We start from the raw sequence: 22,149 nt of genomic DNA on the forward strand, positions 1-22,149 counted from the left end.
GAAATCAAGAAAGAAGATCATGGGGAACTGAGAAGGAAATTCAATTTACCAACCATGAAATACACAGTGTTATGTATGGTAACATCCCACCAAAGATCCAAGAATTGCAAGTATTATTTGGCGGTAAGCAACTTGGTACCAAACTTCAAGTAAGGTCAGCCCTGCAATGCCAAATAGAGAATTCAGAATAGTAATTTTTAAATATTCAGATAACTCAAATATAATTATCCTCAAATTAGTTTATTGCACAAAAGCAGAAGATTCAATTTCCCAGAAAGAGAAAATGTAAAATCTAACCACAAGTGACAAGAGATTGAAGTAATATAAATCTTTAATATCATGACCCACAAAATTCTATATATAATGATATTGATAAAAAATTAAAAGAAACAATGACTTTTACTTCTCTTTATGCCTGATCAGCACCATATTATATATAGTTACTGAATAGGGTTTGCAATTATGCCAGAGTGCATAATTACATGTTATTTTGTGTGAATGTGTGATTGTCTATGCATGTGTGACTGTTATAGAATTTCAACCAAGGCAAGCTTCACTTTACCCTTGGTATTAAAATCATCAAATAAAGAGACAGTTAATTGCTTGGCTAGCATGTGCAGACTTACAAAATGGTTTGGCTCTCAAGGAGGAACTTAAAGTATGAAATATTTAGGTCAACTAATGCTGCTATAAATGTAAACGGAGGAAGGACTTTTATACAGTGAACTAATCTCCGTATCTGTGTGATTAAAATAAGAAACCATTTACAGCAGTTCTTCCCTGCATGCTCAGTCTATTACCACTGATGCAATCATTAAAATCAATACAAGAAACAGTAAAACTTGAGTCACTCGAGAAAGGAGAAGGGAGAGCCCTATGATGTGTTCTCATTAAACTGTGAAAGGGTTAAGTAAGTGTAAAAGGGATTTGAATTTCTTTAACCAGTCTAATTAATTTCTGGAGACAATTTTTATTGTTGCATAGGCAATGCTTTAAAAGCTGTTGTCAAGGGAAAGCATCCTAAAATTAGATCTGCCAGCTTTGTTTTCATTGTTGGAATGGCCACACTCCTAACAACCTCCCTTCTTTTGAAGAGAAAGCCTCATAATGAAATGCAAAGCAGATCACAGGGGGCTTCTGTAAAGAAGACAGGAATAAAATTACCTCCTCTATATTGATTTCACAAATTGTGTTTCTTGTAGGAGCGTGTCTACACGTGTGTTTCTTTTATAATTTTGTCTTTGAGAAGAACAAAGGGTCACTGCTCTTAGCACCCCATTCCAGAAATTCACTGTCGCCTTCTCGGCCTCTGAGCTGTTGACCTGATCCACTTTTTCACTGTCCCTAATTTACTTCCATGTTTTCATCTTCCCTTACGTTAAAGAGGCCCTCAACCCCATTTGCTGCTTCTTCATCCATCTGCTTACATTTTCTGGCAAAATATGAACCCTGTAAATCCAGCTCTGCATCCGGTCTCACCCAGCAGGTAAGCCACTTGAACTGCAAGAGGCAGGAAGCACAGAGGGGTGCACACTGATCTCACTTTAGATACATTTTTGCAAGGGGATGCTCGGCACTCCCGCCAACTGCACCACGTTTCCTTAGTCACACTCTTCTCTGAGGTGATTGTTCTTTCACACCTCCCCTAATCTCCACTCCCTCTCTCCCCTCCTCACTCTCTGCAAATACCTCTTATTTCATTTCACTGGGAATATAAAAGCAACCAGAAGGGACCATCACCAAGGTTTCACCTACCTATTTGCAAATGTCCCCTAATATTCTCCTTCTCCCCTGTTACCATGGATGAGCCACCCCTGCTCTTGCTCCTAGATCAACTCTCTATATTTAAGCAATTCTTATCTTTCAAGTACTCAAAGGGCTGAAAACATTCATTCATTCATTATTCATTCTCTCCCTCTCTCTTTCTCTCCCTCTCTTTCTCTCATCACATTTGGGAACAAGGGTTTTAAATGAGAGACTGTATACCCAGTTGTTCAGGATAGCGCGCACGCACACACACACACACACACACACACACACACACACACACACGCACACACACACACACACACTAAAACAATGCATTCTGACTCATTCTTTTCAATTTTTATACCCCGATATCCAATTCATCAGTGAGTCCTACTAGCTCTAATTTTAAATATGTCCTAAACCTGTATATTTATCATCTTCATAAGCACCAATGTTGCCAAGCTAGCAAATCTTCACTGGACAACTGCCACAGCCTCCTAGCACATCCTCCTATTTCCAATTTTGTCCTTTCCTGCCCCCTCCCCCATCAATATTAGCTTCCACAAAATGACCAGAAAAATCTTTTGATTGGTTGTTTGCTTGTTTGTTTGTCTGCTTGTTTAAGGTATACAAAATGTTGATTTGATACATCAAAAATTGCTAAATGGTTACCAACTTGATACTAGCTTCCATTGCCACCCTATAAATAATTAACATTTCTTATGTGTGGTGAGACTATTTAGGTTCTACTTTCTTAGCAATATTCAAGTATATGAAATACTGTTACAAGTTATAATCACCAAGCTATACATTAGAGTCCCAAATTTGTTAATCTCATAATTGGAAATCTGTATCCTTTAACCAATATCTCCCATTTCTCTCAACCATACAACCCTGATAAGCACTGTAGGGCCAGTAGTCATGGCCGTCATGGCCATGTAGATGCAGGTTCCCATTAGCTTTGGACAGACAAGTAAAGAAACAGTGGAGCCAAAAAATGATGGGCCACCAACAATGAAACAACTGAGAATGAACTCAAAAGAATAATCCCCTTCACGATTGCAACAAAAAAAATAAAATACTTAGGAATAAACATACGAAGAATGTAAAGGACTTATATAATGAAAACTATAAACCATTGTTAAGAGAAATCGAAAAAGATATAATGAGATGGAAGAATATCCCTTGTTCTTGGTTAGAAAGAATAAATATAATCAAGATGGCCATATTACCCAAAGCAATATACAAATTTAATGCAATTCCCATCAAAATTCCAATGACATTTTTTAAAGAAATAGAACAAAAAATCATCAGATTTATATGGAACTATAAAAAACCCCAAATAGCCAAAGCAATCCTAAAGAAAAAGAATGAAGCTGGGGCATTACAATACCTGACTTCAAACTATATTATAGGGCCACGACAATCAAAACAGCATGGTATTGGCAGAAAAGTAGACACTCAGACCAATGGAACAGAATAGAAAGTCCAGAAATAAAACCACATATATATAGTCAAATAATTTTTGATAAAGGGGCCAACAACATACAATGGAGAAAAGAAAGCCTCTTCAATAAATGGTGCTGGGAAAACTGGAAAGCCACATGCAAAAGAATGAAACTGGACTACAGTTTGTCCCCCTGTACTAAAATTAACTCAAAATGGATCAAAGATCTTAACATAAGACCTGAAACAATAAAGTACATAGAAGAAGACATAGGTACTCAACTCAGGGACCTGGGTTTTAAAGAGCATTTTATGAATTTGACTCCAATGGCAAGAGAAGTGAAGGCAAAAATTAATGAATGGGACTACATCAGACTAAGAAGTTTTTGCTCAGCAAGAGAAACTGATAACAAAATAAACAGACAGCCAACTGAATGGGAAATTATATTTTCAAACAACAGCTCAGATAAGGGCCTAATATCCAAAATTTACAAAGAACTCATAAAACTCAACAACAAACAAACAATCCAATAAAAAAATGGGAAGAGGACATGAACAGACACTTCTCCCAGGAGGAAGTACAAATGACCAACAGATATATGAAAAGATGCTCATCTTCTTTAGTTATTAGAGAAATGCAAATCAAAACGGCAATGAGATACCACCTCATACCTGTTAGATTAGCTATAATTAACAAGACAGGTAATAGCAAATGTTGGAGAGGCTGTGGAGAAAAAGGAACCCTCATCCACTGTTGGTGGGAATGTAAAGTAGTACAACCATTATGGAAGAAAGTATGGTGGTTCCTCAAAAAACTGAAAATAGAACTACCTTATGACCCAGCAATCCCTCTACTGGGTATATACCCCAAAAACTCAGAAACATTGATACGTAAAGACACATGCAGCCCCATGTTTATTGCAGCATTGTTCACAGTGGCCAGGACATGGAAACAACCAAAAAGCCCGTCAATAGATGACTGGATAAAGAAGATGTGGCACATATACACTATGGAATACTACTCAGCCATAAGAAATGATGACATCGGATCATTTGCAGCAAAATGGTGGGATCTTGATAATATTTTACGAAGTGAAATAAGTAAATCAGAAAAAAAAACAGGAACTGCATTATTCCATACGTAGGTGGGACATAAAAGTGAAACTAAGAGACATTGATAAGAGTGTGGTGGTTACGGGGGGAGGTGGGAGAGGGAGAGGGAAAGGGGGAGGGGGAGGAGCACAAAGAAAACTAGATAGAAGGTGACAGAGGACAATCTGACTTTGGGTGATGGGTATGCAACATAATTGAAAGACAAGATAACCTGGTCTTGTTATCTTTGAATATATGTATCCTGATATATTGATGTCGCCCCATTAAAAAAATAAAAAAAAAAAAAAATGATGGGCCATGCCTTTATTAAAGTCTCACACTGACCGATGAGCAACACACAGGGAAACACTTCCCTCTTCTCTCATTCAGAACTCACAAAGCCCAGACACATTATCCAGTTCTACAACCAGAAGAATCTTCTCCGGTTTCTCCTAGAATCAAAGGCCCCACCAGTCTCAGCGGAGCTCACAAAAGCCTCTCAGCTCTATTTCCCCATCTGCACACCTTCTCTCTCTCTGTTCTCAATGTGCAAACATGGCTTCTCTCCTTCTTCTCCTTCTCTTTTTAAACTTTCTAGCCTGAAAGCCTCTCCTCCAGCAAACAGTAGCAAGACAGTGGCCCTTCCCAAGCAGGAAGGTAATTAGCAATTTCACAGGTCACATACCTGGTGCTGCCCAGTGCCATACTTTAACACTAAAAGTGAGCAAACTCCAAAACTACAAATTTTACGAACTCACTTGCCCAACAAACACCATTCTGTTTTCTACTCAGAAAAGTATTCTTAAAACATAGGTCAGATCCTCTACTTTGCTGCTTCAAAGCTCCAAAGGCTTCCCACCAGCCCAGGGATAATATGCTAATTTCTTGTCATGGCCTGTTGGGTCTTAAATGATCTGACTTCTGCTTTTTCTGCAAACTTAACTTCTTCCACTCTCCCTCACTTACTGTGCTCCAGTCCTGCTGGCCTTTTCTCTCAAACATGCCACATTCACCCTGTCTCAGGGGCTGTGCCCCTGCCTCCCTCAGTGTGAGATACTGTTACCTCAGAACTTGGTTGTAGCTCCTTCCTCACCTCATGGAGGTGCCTCTCTCTCCATGACTCACTGTCACAGAAAGCCCTTCCCTGACCATTCTTCTAAAATAGCTCCTTTGAGTATCCCAGGCATTTTGTCACCCTACCCTGTTTGCTTTTATTAAAATTATATTTCATATTTAATTTTTTGCTTATCATTCATCCTCAGCATCAAAATGTAACTCTTGAAAGTACGGGTCATGACTGTACTGTTTGTCATTCTCTCCCTGGTATTTACAATACTGTGGAGTGTTCTCTGTGCCCAGTGATGAATATTCATTGAATGAACAAATAAACAAAATTGTATTAATAAGTCAACTGAATTGGCTTTATTAAATAATATTAGTGCTACTTTCCGAAGTAACTCATATTTTTACAAGGGTCAATACAACCTCGATAGACTTAAACTTATTTTATTTCTGAATGACTTTCATTCTTAACATATGTAGTTCTAATCAGTGACTAAGATTATTGTAGACTGACCCACATTGTGCAAATTAGTGTTTACTTTTATAGACAGGAGACATAATACTTAACAAAATAATATGAATTTATCAAGGAGAGCATTTAATTTCCTATTTATGAACTTAAATACTTCCTTTTTCTATGGAATTTAAGATTACTCGGCAATGTGTTTCTAACTCCATAGGGATTTAAAGTGAGTCCATCATGTCTTTTTTCCAGGTCCTATAGCTATTCAGTAGATCTAGCAACTTTTCAAATGATGGAAAATAGAACATTATGTTAATTTAGTATAGAATTAGAAATCAAAGATTATATGAGAATAAAGGTGAACATAAAATAATTTTTAATATTGTGTTTAACCATCAACCATTTTTTATTTAAAAAACTAAGACAACTTATGGTAAAGAATCAAGAAAATAGTACAATGCTTCATGTAAGATAGAGACAAAGTATAAATAATAAAGTTATTTGAGTACTAATGCCAGGAATATTTTAATCTTTTAAACTGAAAATTAATATTTTGATTGTGAGTTTCATTCTGGAACATTCTCAGTGATTAAGTATGTGATCTCTCCTTAATCTAACGCCATATTGACAGATTGATTATCTCTTAGAACAGTGGTTCTCAACCTTTCTAATGCCGTGACCCTGCAATACAGTTCCTCATGTTGCGGTGACCCCAAACCAAAAAATAATTTTGGTGGCTACTTCATAACTGTAATTTTGCTACAGTTATGATTCAGAATGTAAATACCTGATATGCATTATGTATTTTCCGATGGCTTTAGGCGACCCCGCCGGGATCGCGACCCACAGGTTGAGAACCGCTGTCTTAGAAAGAAATAATAATTAAATGACAAAAATATTAAATGACAGTTTGAAAATGATCACTTTAGTTCAAGGCTCGTCATACATGTTAGACTTGAATGTTGGGTAAAAATAAAACTCAAAAACTTAAAATTGATGAATTACATTGTGAACTTTCAAGACTGCTTTGTAAGTTTATCTTTGAGGATATGTGCAAAGAAGGGATCAGTTAGTTTTTAACTCAACAGCGGAAAAGAACTGCAGCCTGGAAGCTAATATAAAGAACTCAGGCTGATCACCTCCAACTTTGGTCTGACCGTTGGGCAAATGAGTTTGAAAAATCTGTGTTTTCCAAATTTTCTCACATTCTATTGTTAAAAAATAGCTGCTACGCACATGAATGGCATTGCCCACTTGAATGGCACTGCCCTGAAACTGCTAATTACCTTCCTTCTTGGGAAGGGCCATTGTTATGCTAATGTGTGCTGGAGGAGGGGTCTTTGTGCCGAGAGAAGGAGATAGGGAACCAGAGGGGACCGAGGTTTGGGAGGGGGGGGACTTTGATTCTAGGAAAACTCAGAGAAGACTCTCCTGGTTGTGGAACTGGAGAATGTGTGAATGGGTTTTGGAGCCCTGTGTGTTTGTGTTTACTCACTGGCTGGGTGTAGGCTAGAATAAAGGAATGCCCACCAGTTTTTGGCTCCATTGTTTCTTTACCATCTGTCCGAATCTAATGGGAACCTGCACGTGCATGGCCGTGACTACGGGCCTTAAACTGACTCATTACAGTTTGGAAACAGTCAGCAGGCAATTAACTCTCACAGGACACACAGCAGTCTTCACTCACTCAAAATCCCCTGGGCCACAAGGCACATGACTCCAGGTACATAACTAATCACAGAGAGATACTCTCAACATAATCCTAACTATTCAATGACATAATAAAACAGAACTTTGAGTTTTCCTAGGATATGGGTGATATAAAACGTAGGAATTCAGAATCTTGAAGTAGAAAGTTCAGTCACACAGTCAATGTTGGAATCTCTTCTGCCTCCTCCCTGTCATATAGTTATTTAGTGTCAACTTTTTTCTCAATCTCATATCTGGCAGAGGAAAGAGCAAAAACAAACACACTGTCTCACACATATGTAGTTATGCCACAAAAGTAACTTGCAGTAATGGCTACCATTTGTAGATACTTATTTTATCCCAGACACAGTAGAGCCTGGACACTCTGACTGAATTATTTTTATCTTCACACCAAGTCTCTGAGAGTCTAAATTCCATATGACAAAGTTTGTCTTTTGTTTTTAATTTTGGGTTTTTTGTTTGTTTGTTTTGGTTTTGTCTGTGAGATAGTCACATCCCCAATAATCTCTGCTGGACCAGTTCGGATACCTCATTCTCTTCCTTTCTCCAGAAGCAGCTTGAATATCCTCCATAAAACTTCCTTGACCATCCTGCCTGAATTAAAGGTGCTGCTGAATAACTAGAGCTTTACTGCTATATCATTCAAATGTAAAGTTGTTGAATGTAGCCTGATTATTGATTTTCATTATATTACCATGTTTTTAAATTCTTACTTCATGCAATGTATTATGCTAGCCACTGAGGACACATTAATAAGCAAATGAATTCTACCTCTTCCCTCATTACCTCAAAAGTTGAAAGAACTACTTAGAAGGCAGAACCATTAAATGGGCAATAACAGTAATACATGAAGTGTAATCAGAGCACCTAGAAGAATCACCGAATCTAGTCTCAGATGATCGTGAGGACTTTTATCTGACCCTGATATTATAATTAGTCTCTAACTTTCCCACCTGGTGTTTCAGAACTGCAGCTTTAACATGGTTAGAGCCTCCCCAAGGTACCTCTCTTACCTGGCCTATGCTTCTTTTTTCATTCAATTTACTTTCAAACTATTTTCTCCACAAATCCCTTTTTCTGTTTTTACCAGAAATTTTCTCTTCACCAATAAGACACCTAGTTTCCAAAAGTTAGACTTGTGGTTTACTTTAAAATTATTACTCTATGTTTAAAACTAGAGGAGTCAGCTAAGATTTTATTTAATTCACAGAAAAACTGGTAGAGATTTGTAAAAGCAAAACTAATGGCATTTGCCAGTTTCGAATAGACAACTATTGTATAAAAACCTTAAATTATGATGACACAGCAATATATCACTTCAAAAATACACATAAAGTGTATTTAATTTATATAATCAAAAACAGTGGCTTAAGAAACAAAGAAAGAGGGAAGGAAAAATAGAAATTTGATCTGATTTTTTTAATCTACTCTATACAGTAAGAAAAAATAAGTGATGAAAGAAAATAAAAGCTGAGTAAGTATGAAAATGGGAGAAATTTGTACAGAATTGAAAATTAAGTTGATAAAGTATTATAACATCACATCTTTTATAATGTTTGGTTACACATTATCTGCTCTAAAAATAAAAATAATCAAATATTCAAATATGCAATCATTTAATAGATGTGACTTTCTTAGATGAACTCCCTAAACCTAAGCCATGTAGCTAAGTGATACATACCCCAAATCAGCTCTTGGCTGCCACATTATTCAAATGCTATTTTTCTAGTTTCCATCATTTATTCTCCCTACTATTTTGATTTCTTCCCTCTTTTTTTTCTATCAGTTACTTCTCTAACCCAATCAAAAAAGTAGCAAATGCTTCAGAATCTATGCATGTAAAACTTGAGATCACTGCTTTCTTACCCTCTCCTACATCTGGAAAGACAATCTTATCCTAAGTGATTCAGATAATAGAAGAAATATGGAGGTGGGGAAAACTAGATGCAAAATGGCTTTCTTCTATTTCTTTGTGGTTTTAAAGAAGAGGCCTAAATGAGTGGGAACTGGGCCTTCCCATGCCCTGCATGACCTGTTGTCAGGGTAACAGGATACGTAGGCAGCTCTGGCATTCCCAGGGCCTGTTGCTAGGGTAACAAGCTACAAACCATCTTCTTATGCAACTATGCAGTTTCTTTGCCTTATTCTATGTTTCTCTTCTATTTGGTGGATAGAGCAACATAATAGAGCAACTTAACTTCAATGCACAGGCCACTGAGGGATCATGTATTGGAAGAAATAATTTTGCAGGTGGAAATAATGTGGAGGAGAATTTTATTGAACCGACTTTTTAAAACTAAGGACCTTAATTTTACTTCTTAAATATTTATATGTACTAAATTTTGATAGGGACAAAGAAATAAATGATAGGAGATGAAGAGAGAAGAAGAAGCATACTGGTAATAAGAAAAACCCATAGAAGCTAAGAGAAAAATTGTATGAAAATTTTAAAGAATAAGAGCATGATTTGGGGGGTAATCAGTTGGCTTTTTATGCAAAAAAGCACCTCACAATTTAGTAGCCAAAAGCAATTAACATTTATGACTTCCTCATGAGTATGAGGATGTTCAGTAGTCCAGAATGACCTCACTCATGTCTGGTGGTTGAAGATCTGGCTGGTTTAGTGGAGCCTCACCTTCCATGGTTTATATCTGTTCCTCATGCTCAATCTCCCATAGGCTTGAGCAGTCTTCTTTCTCTGCTGGTATGACAGTTCCATAGAGCAGCAAAAGAGAATAAACTTCAATTCTTAAGCCCTTTCCAAGTCTTTGCTTCTGTCATATTTGCTAAAATCCCATTGGCCAAAGCAAGTTGAATGGCCAAGCTCATAACCAGGTGGGAAGGATAGTCCAATAGTGGATTCAGGAAGTCATGAACAAATGATGGGACATACTGTAATAGTAAACATCAGCATGAAAAAAATTCTGAAAAACAGACTGATCTTTAGATACCTTGGAATATTAAAGCAGACAAAGATTTGCTGAGGGATGAAATATCAAGAGAGTCACACATATAGGAATACTTTTTCATACTGGAAACAGTAGGAGGCCCTGGAGATACTGAGAATTCTGAAAGTTAGAAAGAAACCCTTAGCTTATCCAATAACCATCTCCAAATTCAGACTAAGAGATAAGGAAAAATACTGTGTTCCTTTAACTGCTTTGTCTTCTCAGTGGGACATAAACCACAATAAAATCTACTTAGATTATTTTCCTAAAATAAAAAATAAAAAAGATGGCCTGGTTGGTTGGCTCAGTGGTAGAGCATCACCCCAGCATGTGGATGTCCTGGGTTCTATTCCCAGTCAGAGCACACAGAAGAAACTATCATCTGCTTCTCCACCCCACCCCCTCTTCCTTTTCTCTCTCTTTCTCTCTCTTTTCCCCTCCCACAGCCATGGCTCAATTGGTTGGAGCACATTGGCAGAGGCAGTGAGGATAGCTCCATGGAGCCTCTGCCTCAGGCACTAAAAAAAAAAAAATAGCTCCGTTGCCAGCACTGGCCCCAAACAGGGGTTGCTGGATAGATCCCGGTCAGGGCACATTCACGAGTCTGTCTCTATCTCCCTTTGTCTCACCTGGAAAAGAAGAAAATAAATAAATAAAAAAGTAAAAAGGAGGAGAGACTCTGCTCATTTTACTTCAGAAAAGAACCTATAGTATGTTTGAAATCCTTTATAAGAAGAAAAGAAGCAACACTACCTACTTTTTAATCATTAGAAATCCTGTCTTTATTCTTATTAGTAAATAAAAATTTTCAGGGATGGACACCCAGATGTTTCTATTGTGCAGTGTTTCCCGTTGTTGGGGATACCAAAGGTCAAATATTTTGTAAAGGTCCAAGATCTGAAGTTTAGAAAAAGTCAAATTCACTTGCAAATACTAGCTTAATTGTTGTTTAAATAAATTAATCAAAGGAGTAATGGTATTTAGAGGAGGGAAATAAAACTGGAGAGTTTCTGACATCTAAAGCTTATGCCAAGTGATAATTCCCCTTGGTATTCAGCTTTGAGGATGCAGACCTTGGCAAACAGATGGCCGGATTTGGAATAATCAAACAAGAAAACAATTTTTAACTCCTGAAAAGTCAGGTTTTATAGTGAGTCTAGAGTTTTAAATGGAATTACCTAAGGCAGTGTTAAATGGAATAAGTTTGGGTCTAGGAATCTGTCCCCCTTTACTAATTGGGAAACATTGGTTAAGTCATTGAATGTCTCTGAGGACCAGTTTTCTCATAAGAAACCAATGGGGATAGTTGTGTTGAACCCTAAAAATCAAGAAAAGAATCTTTGAGAAATGGTAAATCACACACAAAAAAATTACTATAAAGTATGATTACTACCATGATCCTATTATGAGGTAATTTTAAATCATTTAAGCTGATCAAAAGGTGATTGATGTCCAACTTGTTTGGCTTTTTTTTCTTTTATCTTGTTTCAAATGCAATTTATTTTGAACCAAGTCTTAGAAAGTCCAGTTTTAAGTGGGTCAGAGTCAGATACTGCTGCTTTTCTAATGTCTATTTTGATTTTCTTCTAAATTATCAAGCACCTGATTTATGTACAAAATTCCAAGAATCTTCTGATCTTCAACATTTATTCAGGGTTTAAGGTTGACCTGTTTTCTTGCCCTTTAAACATTATATTTAGAGATTTTACTACCTTTTTATAACTCAAAGTATTATTTGAATAGCTATAAATAGAAATATTTTGTCTACCAGAAATTATCTGCATTGAGCATTTTCCGAGCCTAATTTAATTTAAAAAAAATTTGTTTTTAAATGTTTTGTAAAATGTAAAATAAAATATCTCTTTAAACAACTTCAAGAAAGTATAGCTTAAAGAAGAAACCAAAATGGTCATAATGTTTTATTTATGTGCCTCTGTTGACCTATCTGTTTCCTTAACAATAAATAGTTATTCATGTCTAATACTTGCTCAGACCAGATATTTGCAATATAATAATTCTCATGAGCCTTTAACACTGTCATCTGTTTAATTATGTTAATGAACAGATGCTTCCATATCTAAAAGGTTTATAGCACAGTCCTGTTGGATAAGACCTAGACTTGTTTAAACATTTATATTCGGTTAGATGATTAAAATGTTAGAATAAATCACACGATCTAATGGCATAATGGTAATTGTTATTTTCTAAAATGAACTGACTGTCATATGGTATGGGGGTTGGGGTACTGGGTGAAAAAACATGAAGGGATTAAGCAAAGAAAAAACTTAGACACAAACAACAGTATGGAGATTACGAGAGCACATGTGAGGTGGGGGTGAAGAGGGATACATGGTGATGGAAGGAGATTGACTATGGGTGCTAAACACAAAATACAATATACAAATGATGCATTATAGAATTGTACCCCTGAATCTTGTATAATTTTATTAACCAATATCATCTCAATAAATTTAATTAAAAATTTAGAAAAAATGAAAATAAAATGAATCAACAAAAGGAAGACTATGGGATGATAGTAATTACTTGGAAGTAAACTCCACAATCAACCAGATACAGACTGGTGATAACAAAAGACCTAAAGAAAAATTCAAGTCAGAGTGATTCAGAAACTAAGACTAGTCCTTGCTCATACTTGAGAATAGGGACCTAAATTTTATTCCAAGGCCACCACAAGATGCTGAACTAAAGATGTTGAATCCATCCAGGCAATTTTATAAGTGAACCACTCAAGGCCGGCCCACTTCTTTTCCTCAGCTCTCTCTCCTTACATAACTCCCTGCTGCCTGTGAGAATGTAACCTTGTGTTCGGTGAAGAGGAACCTGGGGATTTGGTGATACCACTTCCATTGCGCTAAGGGAAACTTATCTTGACAAACTTATTCTGTCCACTGATTCAGACATGAAAATTACTTGAGAAAAATAGAATCCTGCTTTTGCATATGTTAATATCAATAATAATGACAACAGCTAGAATATCTTGAATTCTGGACACTGTTCTAAGCAGTTTGCAAGCATTAATTTATTTAATCTTCTCAGCACTTATGTATAGGTAAAGATATCATTCCCATTTTGCAGGTAAGAAAATTAAGGCATCAAAAATTAATCAACAGAGAAGATCATTCAGATGTTATATAGCAGAATTAAAATATACAAGAATAAATAAGATTACAGGAATATCAATAATTACAATGTTTTTGAGAGCTTACTGTGTGTCCTGTTTAATTCTTATATACATTATTTTATTTAAAGTTCACTATCTTGAGCCTGACCTGTGGTGGTGCAGTGGATAAAGCGTCGACCTGGAAATGCTGAGGTCGCCGGTTCGAAACCCTAGGCTTGCCTGGTCAAGGCACATATGGGAGTTGATGCTTCCTGCTCCTCCCCCCTTCTCTCTCTCTCTGTCTGTCTCTCTCTCTTCTCTCTCCTTTCTAAAATGAATAAATAAAATAAAATAAAAAATTTTAAAGTTCACTATCTTGAGTCAGGCAACATGTAGATTCACAGATCTTAATGCTTCCTTCTAAGTGGAAGGACCTTACATTGGAAAGGCTTTCCAGGACTCTTTGCCACTTTCATCCTTCTTTTACAAAGGAGGAGAAGAAACATTCGGTTGGTGAATTATAGAGAAGGAATTAGACCTGGAATTGTAAGCTGTCCTTTTTAGGAGGCAGTGAAGAGATTTTCTTCTTGTAAAAAGCATAGTTTTATTTTTAGAGAGCATAAGGTAAGTTTAGGAGGAATGATTTTTGTCCCATGCCGAAAGGTTTGCAATTTTGGAAGGGTAGTTGAATTCAGAGGTATTCTGGCTTATTTAGTGCAAACCGAAACCTTATCCTCTAATACAAGTTTAGTGTTCAATACAGCTGACATTTTGATCTCTATCAAGTGAACTTCTAAAGCTATCCCTCACTTAATCCTGAACTGGAATTAGATGTGTCATTCATTAGTGCTCTCTCACCCCAAGATCCTAAGAGGTAGGTATCAGTTTTTATTTATGTCTCAGCTCAAATGTCACCTTCAAGATAAATCATTCCTATCTAAAATATCTTCCCGAAGTAATTCTTGATCACATTACCTGGTACACTTTATTCAGGTAATTTCTTACTTCATATTAACTTGTTGTTTATAATTTACTATTTTGTTACTTGTTTTCTCTACTAGGTGTTAGTTCCTGTACCTACAGTAGTGCCCAACATAGTACACAATTAATGGGTATTTGTTGAATGAGGGAACAAATGATAAATAAAATAATTGGATTTTATAAATAAGGAAAGTGAAGTTTAGAAAAGTTAATAGATTTTCCACGATCACTCAGCTAAAAGACAGATATTAGAAAATATCTGATCCTAAAGTTCAGTTTCTTAATCTCTAAGGTTTTTCACCTCAACAATGTCTGTTCTATAAACCATAACATGATGCTACATAAGGACTAAGATTTATACTCAGATTATATTTATATACCAGAATAGATTTTGTGAGGTGGTTTTCTTCAGATTTCCTTTATGACTAAAGGACAGATTTTTAATACATACTAATTTGCCTAATTAATCCATCAAAACCTATCATGTACTCAACAATGTAAGAACAGAGACTGAGATTTATAAACAATTCCCAAGAAAGATAGCATAACACTATTCTTTGACATTTGAAATGAATCCACTATATACTCAATATCAGAGCTTGGTGAAAAAATTGGAAGTCTGGGCATGTGAGTCAGGGTTAGATGGAAGACAGTGAGTTATTTAATGGCTAAGTATAAAGAGTGTCTACCCAGATTTGCCCTAGACTGAACTAGGCTGGCCCCACCTCTAGGCATTGTGTCTGTGTGAGAGTGTGTGTGTGTTGGAACAGGACAGGAATATAGAAGTGGTCACGTTGATTAAGCACACTGTTATTTTATTACAGGCGACATGCATTAGTTTCTGATTGCTGCTGCAACAAATTTACCATCAATTTAGCAACTAAAAACAACACCAATATATTAGCTTCAGTTCCACCGGTCAAAGATTTGATGCAAGTTTCATTGAGCTAATATCAAGAAAATCTAAAGATAGAAACTGTTTCTTGCCTTTTCAAGCTCCTAGAGGTTACCCACAACCCTTGCCTCATAGCCTATTTCCTCTATCTTCAGTGTTGGCAAACACAGCTTGAATCCTCACATCACAGCCCTCTGTCTTCTGCCCTCCACTTCCACTTTTAATAACTCTTGTGATTACACTAGTCCTAACTGAATAATCCAGGCTAACCTCCATATTTTAAGGTCACCTGATGAGCAACCTTAACTCCATTTTCTACCTTAATTCCCCTGTGACATGTATAAGGTAACATCTTCACAGGTTCTGGGGATTAGGACATGGGCATGTCTGGAGAGACAAACAGTCTACCTATCACAGGTCCCACCAACAGAGTTATAAGAAGCATAAATCTAGATCCTTTTCTAATGATCTCTCTAGGTAAGCATTCTGAGAATGTCTTCTTTTTTGTTTTGAAAGCAGATCTGCCTCTAAATCCAAGTTCTACCAGATATTGGCTATTTAATCAATTTAGAATACCTACTTCTTGAAATTCTTGAAAAAGTAAATAACATCACAAATATGTTATATCTGGAAGGTTCTGACAATTAGTAGATTATGAATAAATGTTACTTCCTCCCATCTCCTCTGTCCTTATACACTAGCTGTGAATCTATCTTCATTCTTCCGATCTGGTTTTAGGCCCTATTTGGGCACCTGGCTTATCTTCTAATTTAGCAGTTAGAGCCACTATAAGATTCAGAATTTTATTCACTCAGTGACTGATTAAAAAGTATGTACTGCATTTTCTCCCACATGCCAGGTACATGCATGGTGTTGGGGATCCAAAAGCAAACACCATCAACATGGCTCTTGCCCATGATAACGTTTGGTCCAGTAGGAAGGTGGATGTTTATACAAAGGGGAAGTTCAGGTTAGTTTCTGAGTAAGATATAGGAAACTAACCTAATAAGGAGGACCAGGAAGGATTCTTTTGCAAGAAAAATTTAAAAAAGAGACCTTTAAAGCCCTGGCCAGTTGGCTCAGTGGTAGAGTGTCAGCCTGGCATGTGAAAATCCTGGGTTCAATTTCCAGCCAGGGCACACAGGAGAAGTGCCCACTGCTTCTCCACCCCTCCCCATCTCATTTCCTCTATCTCTCTCTTCCCCTCCCAGAGCCAAGGCTCCATTGGCACAAAGTTGGCCCAGGCACTGAGGATGGCTCTGTGGCTTCTGCCTCAGGTGCTAGAATGGCTCTGATTGCAACAAAGCAACACCTCAGATGGGCAGAGCTAATGGGCATGTCAGGTGGATCCCAGTCAGGTGCATGTGGGAGTCTGTCTCTCTGCCTCCCTGCTTCTCACTTCAGAATAATACAAGAAGAAAAAAAGAGACCTTTAAGCATTTGGTCACAGGGTGCTTAATAGCATTTTGAGTTGGTCAATTTTTCTTTATAAGGGAATGCCTCAAGCTCTGGAAGACATCAATCATGCCTATGCTCTGCTCCTCGCTGAATACAGAAACACTCTCAGGCTTTGCAACAAGCAGAACCATCTCCGTACATCTCTAAAAGCATCACGGGAGCAAGAGCAACCTTGGATGAAAAGACAAAAGAGTTGTTCTCTTATGATAAGGGAATAGAATGAGCAAAGGCAGATGGGTAGTAATCAGCTTTCTTTCGGGCAACCTGGTCCGGTTGGGAGTGGGCCACAAAAGAGAGGCATGAGAGGAGGCTCCAAAACCCAAAAAAGTTCAGGGAGACCTGTAAAGATTCTGAACTTAAAAGCTTTAAAGGGTTTGAAAAAAGAGAGTAAATGGATCAGAGTTGCTTCTAATCAATAATGCTGCTCCATCCTAAAGTACAATTCCAGTTTGAGAATATGACGCTAATAACTCCTGTCATTTCACTCCTTTTTTGTTGTTGTTGCCATTTTTACTCTAAATACTAAGGTGACCAATTGTCCTCCTTTAGAGAGAACAGTCCTTCTTTTATAAGTTTTGTCCTCCCTCAAAAAATATCCCCCTACATGTCCTTCTTTTTGGTATCGGAAGATTAATCTGTAAATGTCCATATTTGATTGATGCAGAGTCGATCCATTGCATGTAATGTAATGTATCTGTATCTCAATGAGTACTTTTTATTACAATTATTATTAAAAATTAATAGGCATGTAAACATAAGTACAATATAAAATATTACAAATGTTTTTATTATGCATTTATATTAGTGTATTATTGTTGCAATGAATAAAATGTTTCCTGTACAGTGGTGCCTTGAGATACGAACAGATCAATATATGAATTTTTTTAAGATATAAGCTGCAACTCAGTCCATATTTTTGTTGGAGATCCGAGCAAAATTCCGAGATACGAGTCGTGATTCGGGAAGCTGCCGCTAGTTGGTGCGCTGGTACACGGGTCCAGTATCAGCAGTTTCATATACAAGTTGACTGATGAGCTCGGTTACAGAACCAATTAAATTCGTATCTCAAGGCACCACTGTATTTACGATATTGTTTTCTTCAATTTATTTTTGTCCTCCTTTTCATTGTAAAAAAGTTGATAACCTTATAAATATGTATTTCTGCTACATCTTCTTGGTGATGAGAGTTTAGAGTTACTTCAGCTGAACCCGTATCATACATTGCCCTCTTCAATCACAATAGTTCATTGAAATTAGTTATAGGATTATTATACAGTTCTCCTTTCTTCTTTGCTTTCTGCTTCTTAACATTATATTCTTCCACTACTGAGGATCATGTTTCCCATCAACCAAAGAGGAAAAAAAAAAGTAGCTTAACTTCCAATCTTTCAATTGTTTGCATTTACAACTTCAGATTTTAATATCTGGACATCTGTCTGGATTGGGAGAGACTGAAGGTAGTATGTGTCTATACATGTAAAATTAATTATCATATAGTTATTTCCTAATTGTGAAGTTAAGGTAATTTCTAGTCCTACATCTATAAAAACTGGAGGAATTAGCAGGAAGTGCTAATGTGAGTCTTACATTTTTGTCAACAGATTATGATTAAGCAGTTCAAGCTTTCTTCTCTTCTGTTGAACAACAAAGATAATATTCTGATTTAGTTTTTGCCATAAAAACATGTGGATTTTAGTGAAATTTCTACTGAATCACAATTTTCTGAAAATGTTACCACTTCTTAAATTGAATTTTTAGAACAATGGCACTCATTAAAAAGAGCAGCAGCAATATTTTAAATACGTTTGATTTTCTTTTTAAATCCACAGTTGTAGAACTAATGTACTTGGAAAGAAGAACAAACTATAGTACCATGATGAAAAAAAAAAAAAGGATTCTCTAAAATTAATTTTAAAAACACTGCACATAAATGAAAACAAGGCCCTGGCCGGTCGGCTCAGTGGTAGAGCGTCGGACTGGCATGCGGAAGTCCCGGGTTCGATTTCCGGCCAGGGCACACAGGAGAGGTGCCCATCTGCTTCTCCACCCCTCCCCCTCTCCTTCCTCCCTGTCTCTCTCTTCCCCTCCCACAGCCGAGGCTCCATTGGAGCAAAAGATGGCCCTGGCGCTGGGGATGGCTCCTTGGCCTCTGCCCCAGGCACTAGAGTGGCTCTGGTCGCGACAGAGCGATGCCCCGGATGGGCAGAGCATCGCCCCCTGGTGGGCGTGCCGGGTGGATCCCGGTCGGGCGCATGCAGGAGTCTGTCTGACTGCCTCCCTGTTTCCAGCTTCAGAAAAAAAAAATAAATAAATAAATAAATTTTCAAATCAACTTCCATCATAGGAATCATAACTTAACAATCTTCACAGAGATTAGTGTCAGAAAACTTTTCATAGTGTATAGGAAGCAATATAGGTCCCAGAGTCACAGGAAACTTGTGAACCAGAAATTTCATTAGATGTTGAGATGGCCAAAGAAACAGAAATTGTTTTCCAGGTTCTAAATAATTGATAACTTATGAACAAGTGTATGCTTATTTTTAAATATAGTTTAATAAAAACATGATGTCATATTCATTTGCTAATATTTCTACCATCATAGATGGTGAGTCATAGTGTAGAATCTAAAGCACTCCTTTTTTTTAAGACTTTATTCATTTTAGAGAGGGGGAAGACAAAGAAGTGAGAGGAGCAGAAAGCATCAACTCCCATATGTGCCTTGACCAGGAAAGCCCAGGGTTTTGAACCGGCGACCTCAGCATTCTAGGTTGACACTGTATTCACTGCGCCACCACAGGTCAGGCCCATAGAGTAGAATCTAAATTGTCATACTGAGTAACAAATTAGTAGAAGATGAATTGGAGAAAAATAAAAAAAAAAAAAAAAAAAAATCCATGACTGTAAAAAGAATATTAATACAATTAAGCATACAAGTCTGTATGCAGAAATGAGAGGAGGAAACTCTTTCACCTTTCTTCCCACAGAAGAGTAGATTTCTTAGCACATCACTGAATATGCTGACCCATTCTAGCGCTTAATGAAAGAAATCAATGAAACAGTAGAGAATAAATACTTTAGTTTACCAATGTTTTTGCATGTGTTACAAAATTTAAAGATTGTTTCTATGGACTCAAAAAGGTGTTCTAAAATGTTATGGGGTTTTTTTTGTTTTTGTTTTTTGGGGTTTTTTTTGTATTTTTCTGAAGCTGGAAACAGGGAGAGACAGTCAGACAGACTCCCGCATGCGCCCAACCGGGATCCACCCGGCACGCCCACCAGGGGCTACGCTCTGCCCACCAGAGGGCGATGCTCTGCCCCTCCGGGGCGTCGCTCTGCCGAGACCAGAGCCACTCTAGCGCCTGAGGCAGAGGCCAAGGAGCCATCCCCAGCGCCCGGGCCATCTTTGCTCCAATGGAGCCTTGGCTGCGGGAGGGGAAGAGAGAGACAGAGACGAAGGAGGGGGTGGGGGTGGAGAAGCAAATGGGCGCTTCTCCTATGTGCCCTGGCCGGGAATCGAACCTGGGTCCCCCGCACGCCAGGCCGACGCTCTACCGCTGAGCCAACCGGCCAGGGCCTAAAATGTTATGTTTTATGATAATGCCTATGAGATATTTTCTGTAAATATCTAGCTATAAGGGCTTGAGTTTTCCATAGTCAAGGTATACTTGAATAAAACTTATTTTACTTTAAACTTTGTCTCTATTTTTGTCTACCCTTTAAAAATGCACATATTATAAATGCACTAAAAAACAAAATATCATGTTAAAATAAAGCAATGTACTTGTAAAGTTAGATACAGTATAAGATCAAAAAAAATCCATTTTCCAAACAAATATACTGCTCACAAAAATTAGGGGATATTTTAATACTTCATATTCATTTTGAAATATCCCCTAATTTTTGTGAGCAGTATATTTAAAGCCCTTCATTGAGTCTATTTTAACAAATTAAAAAATATATTACAAAATTGTTTCATAGCTTTCATGAGTAGCAAGATTTTAATTGCCAATATGTACTTAAAAGTAGAATTCTAGCACTGTCAATTTTGAAAAGCTGAAACTCTGTTTGAGTCAATGTTACATTTTTAAAAGCAAGACAGTTTTAGCAATGGAAAAAAAGGTTCCCTCATATCACTGCTCCAAATACAGACTACACAAAAGACCATAATTATATAATTTGGTTATCATTAGTCATGAAGATTTTAGATTTAGAGCTACTTGTTTTGACAATTCTAATCCTAGAATACTAGAAAAGTCTTAAGTCAAAGTACAAATTAAAGTAATAGTAACAAAATGAAAATGTCTTCTTTCTATGATGCAGAAAAATGTCACTTTAGTAATATTTTTTTAAATCTAGTTATCAGTCATTTTATTTCTTAAATGATCATTCAGTGGCTCTGTGTGGACAAAACTCAAAATATACTTGGTATGTACCTATATTATTATATCCTACATCAATGTTGAATATCAGGTCATGAAGCTCTACTCTTGAGTGACTATATCACCCTCTCCTAAAATGAAATGACAAATTCATTTTTGAAATCAATTGATAAAATGAAAGTCAGCTAACTTTGCTCTAAAATGTTACGTAAACACAAAGTCACTTTTCAAATTTCTTAAAGATATATACATAAATATTCACTATCATAAATCTTTATACATTCAAGTTACTACAGAAAACAATAGAACAAACAGAAACCAAACAAACACATTGTGTTCTGCTAAAAGGAAGAAAATCTAAAATAGGTTGTAATATGGGATATAATTTGTCCGGTACAGATGTCCATCCACTCATTAGGTTAGGACATAAATGACCTGATGATTGTCAATGTTTAATTTTCATCAATGTTAATTAATGTGTAAATTGTTATTTCCTTTTGTAGGATTGTTTCTTTACCTAGAGAACAACCAAAAGTCTGTCATTTCTAAACCTTTCAATGGATCTTGGAAACATATTTCTCTAATTCATTCAAATGATGTGAAGATGGTTCCCTTTTTTAAAGTTAGGCTCTGTTGAATGTGGTTTGCACTATTAGTGTGCTGTTATACTAGCACACTGTAATGCCATGTATTACTTCAAGTGTAAGAAAATATGTAAACAACACTATTTAGATATATAAATATCATTAAATACATTCAAATGGATGAAAGTAGACGGCATTTCACCTCGAAACAATGTTTAATACAATTTTTATTTTAAAAAAATTATAGATAGCAAAATAGTG

At 36.8% G+C, this 22,149-nt stretch overlaps 1 protein-coding gene across 4 annotated transcripts in view; it reads right to left on the reverse strand.

The window, feature by feature from the left end:
- Positions 1–22,149, reverse strand: part of PDE1A (phosphodiesterase 1A) — a 401,691-nt gene that overhangs the window by 371,904 nt on the left and 7,638 nt on the right. The window lies entirely within an intron of this gene.

Source organism: Saccopteryx leptura, chromosome 7 (assembly GCF_036850995.1).
Source record: "Saccopteryx leptura isolate mSacLep1 chromosome 7, mSacLep1_pri_phased_curated, whole genome shotgun sequence".
In the NCBI taxonomy this organism is placed as follows: domain Eukaryota; kingdom Metazoa; phylum Chordata; class Mammalia; order Chiroptera; family Emballonuridae; genus Saccopteryx; species Saccopteryx leptura.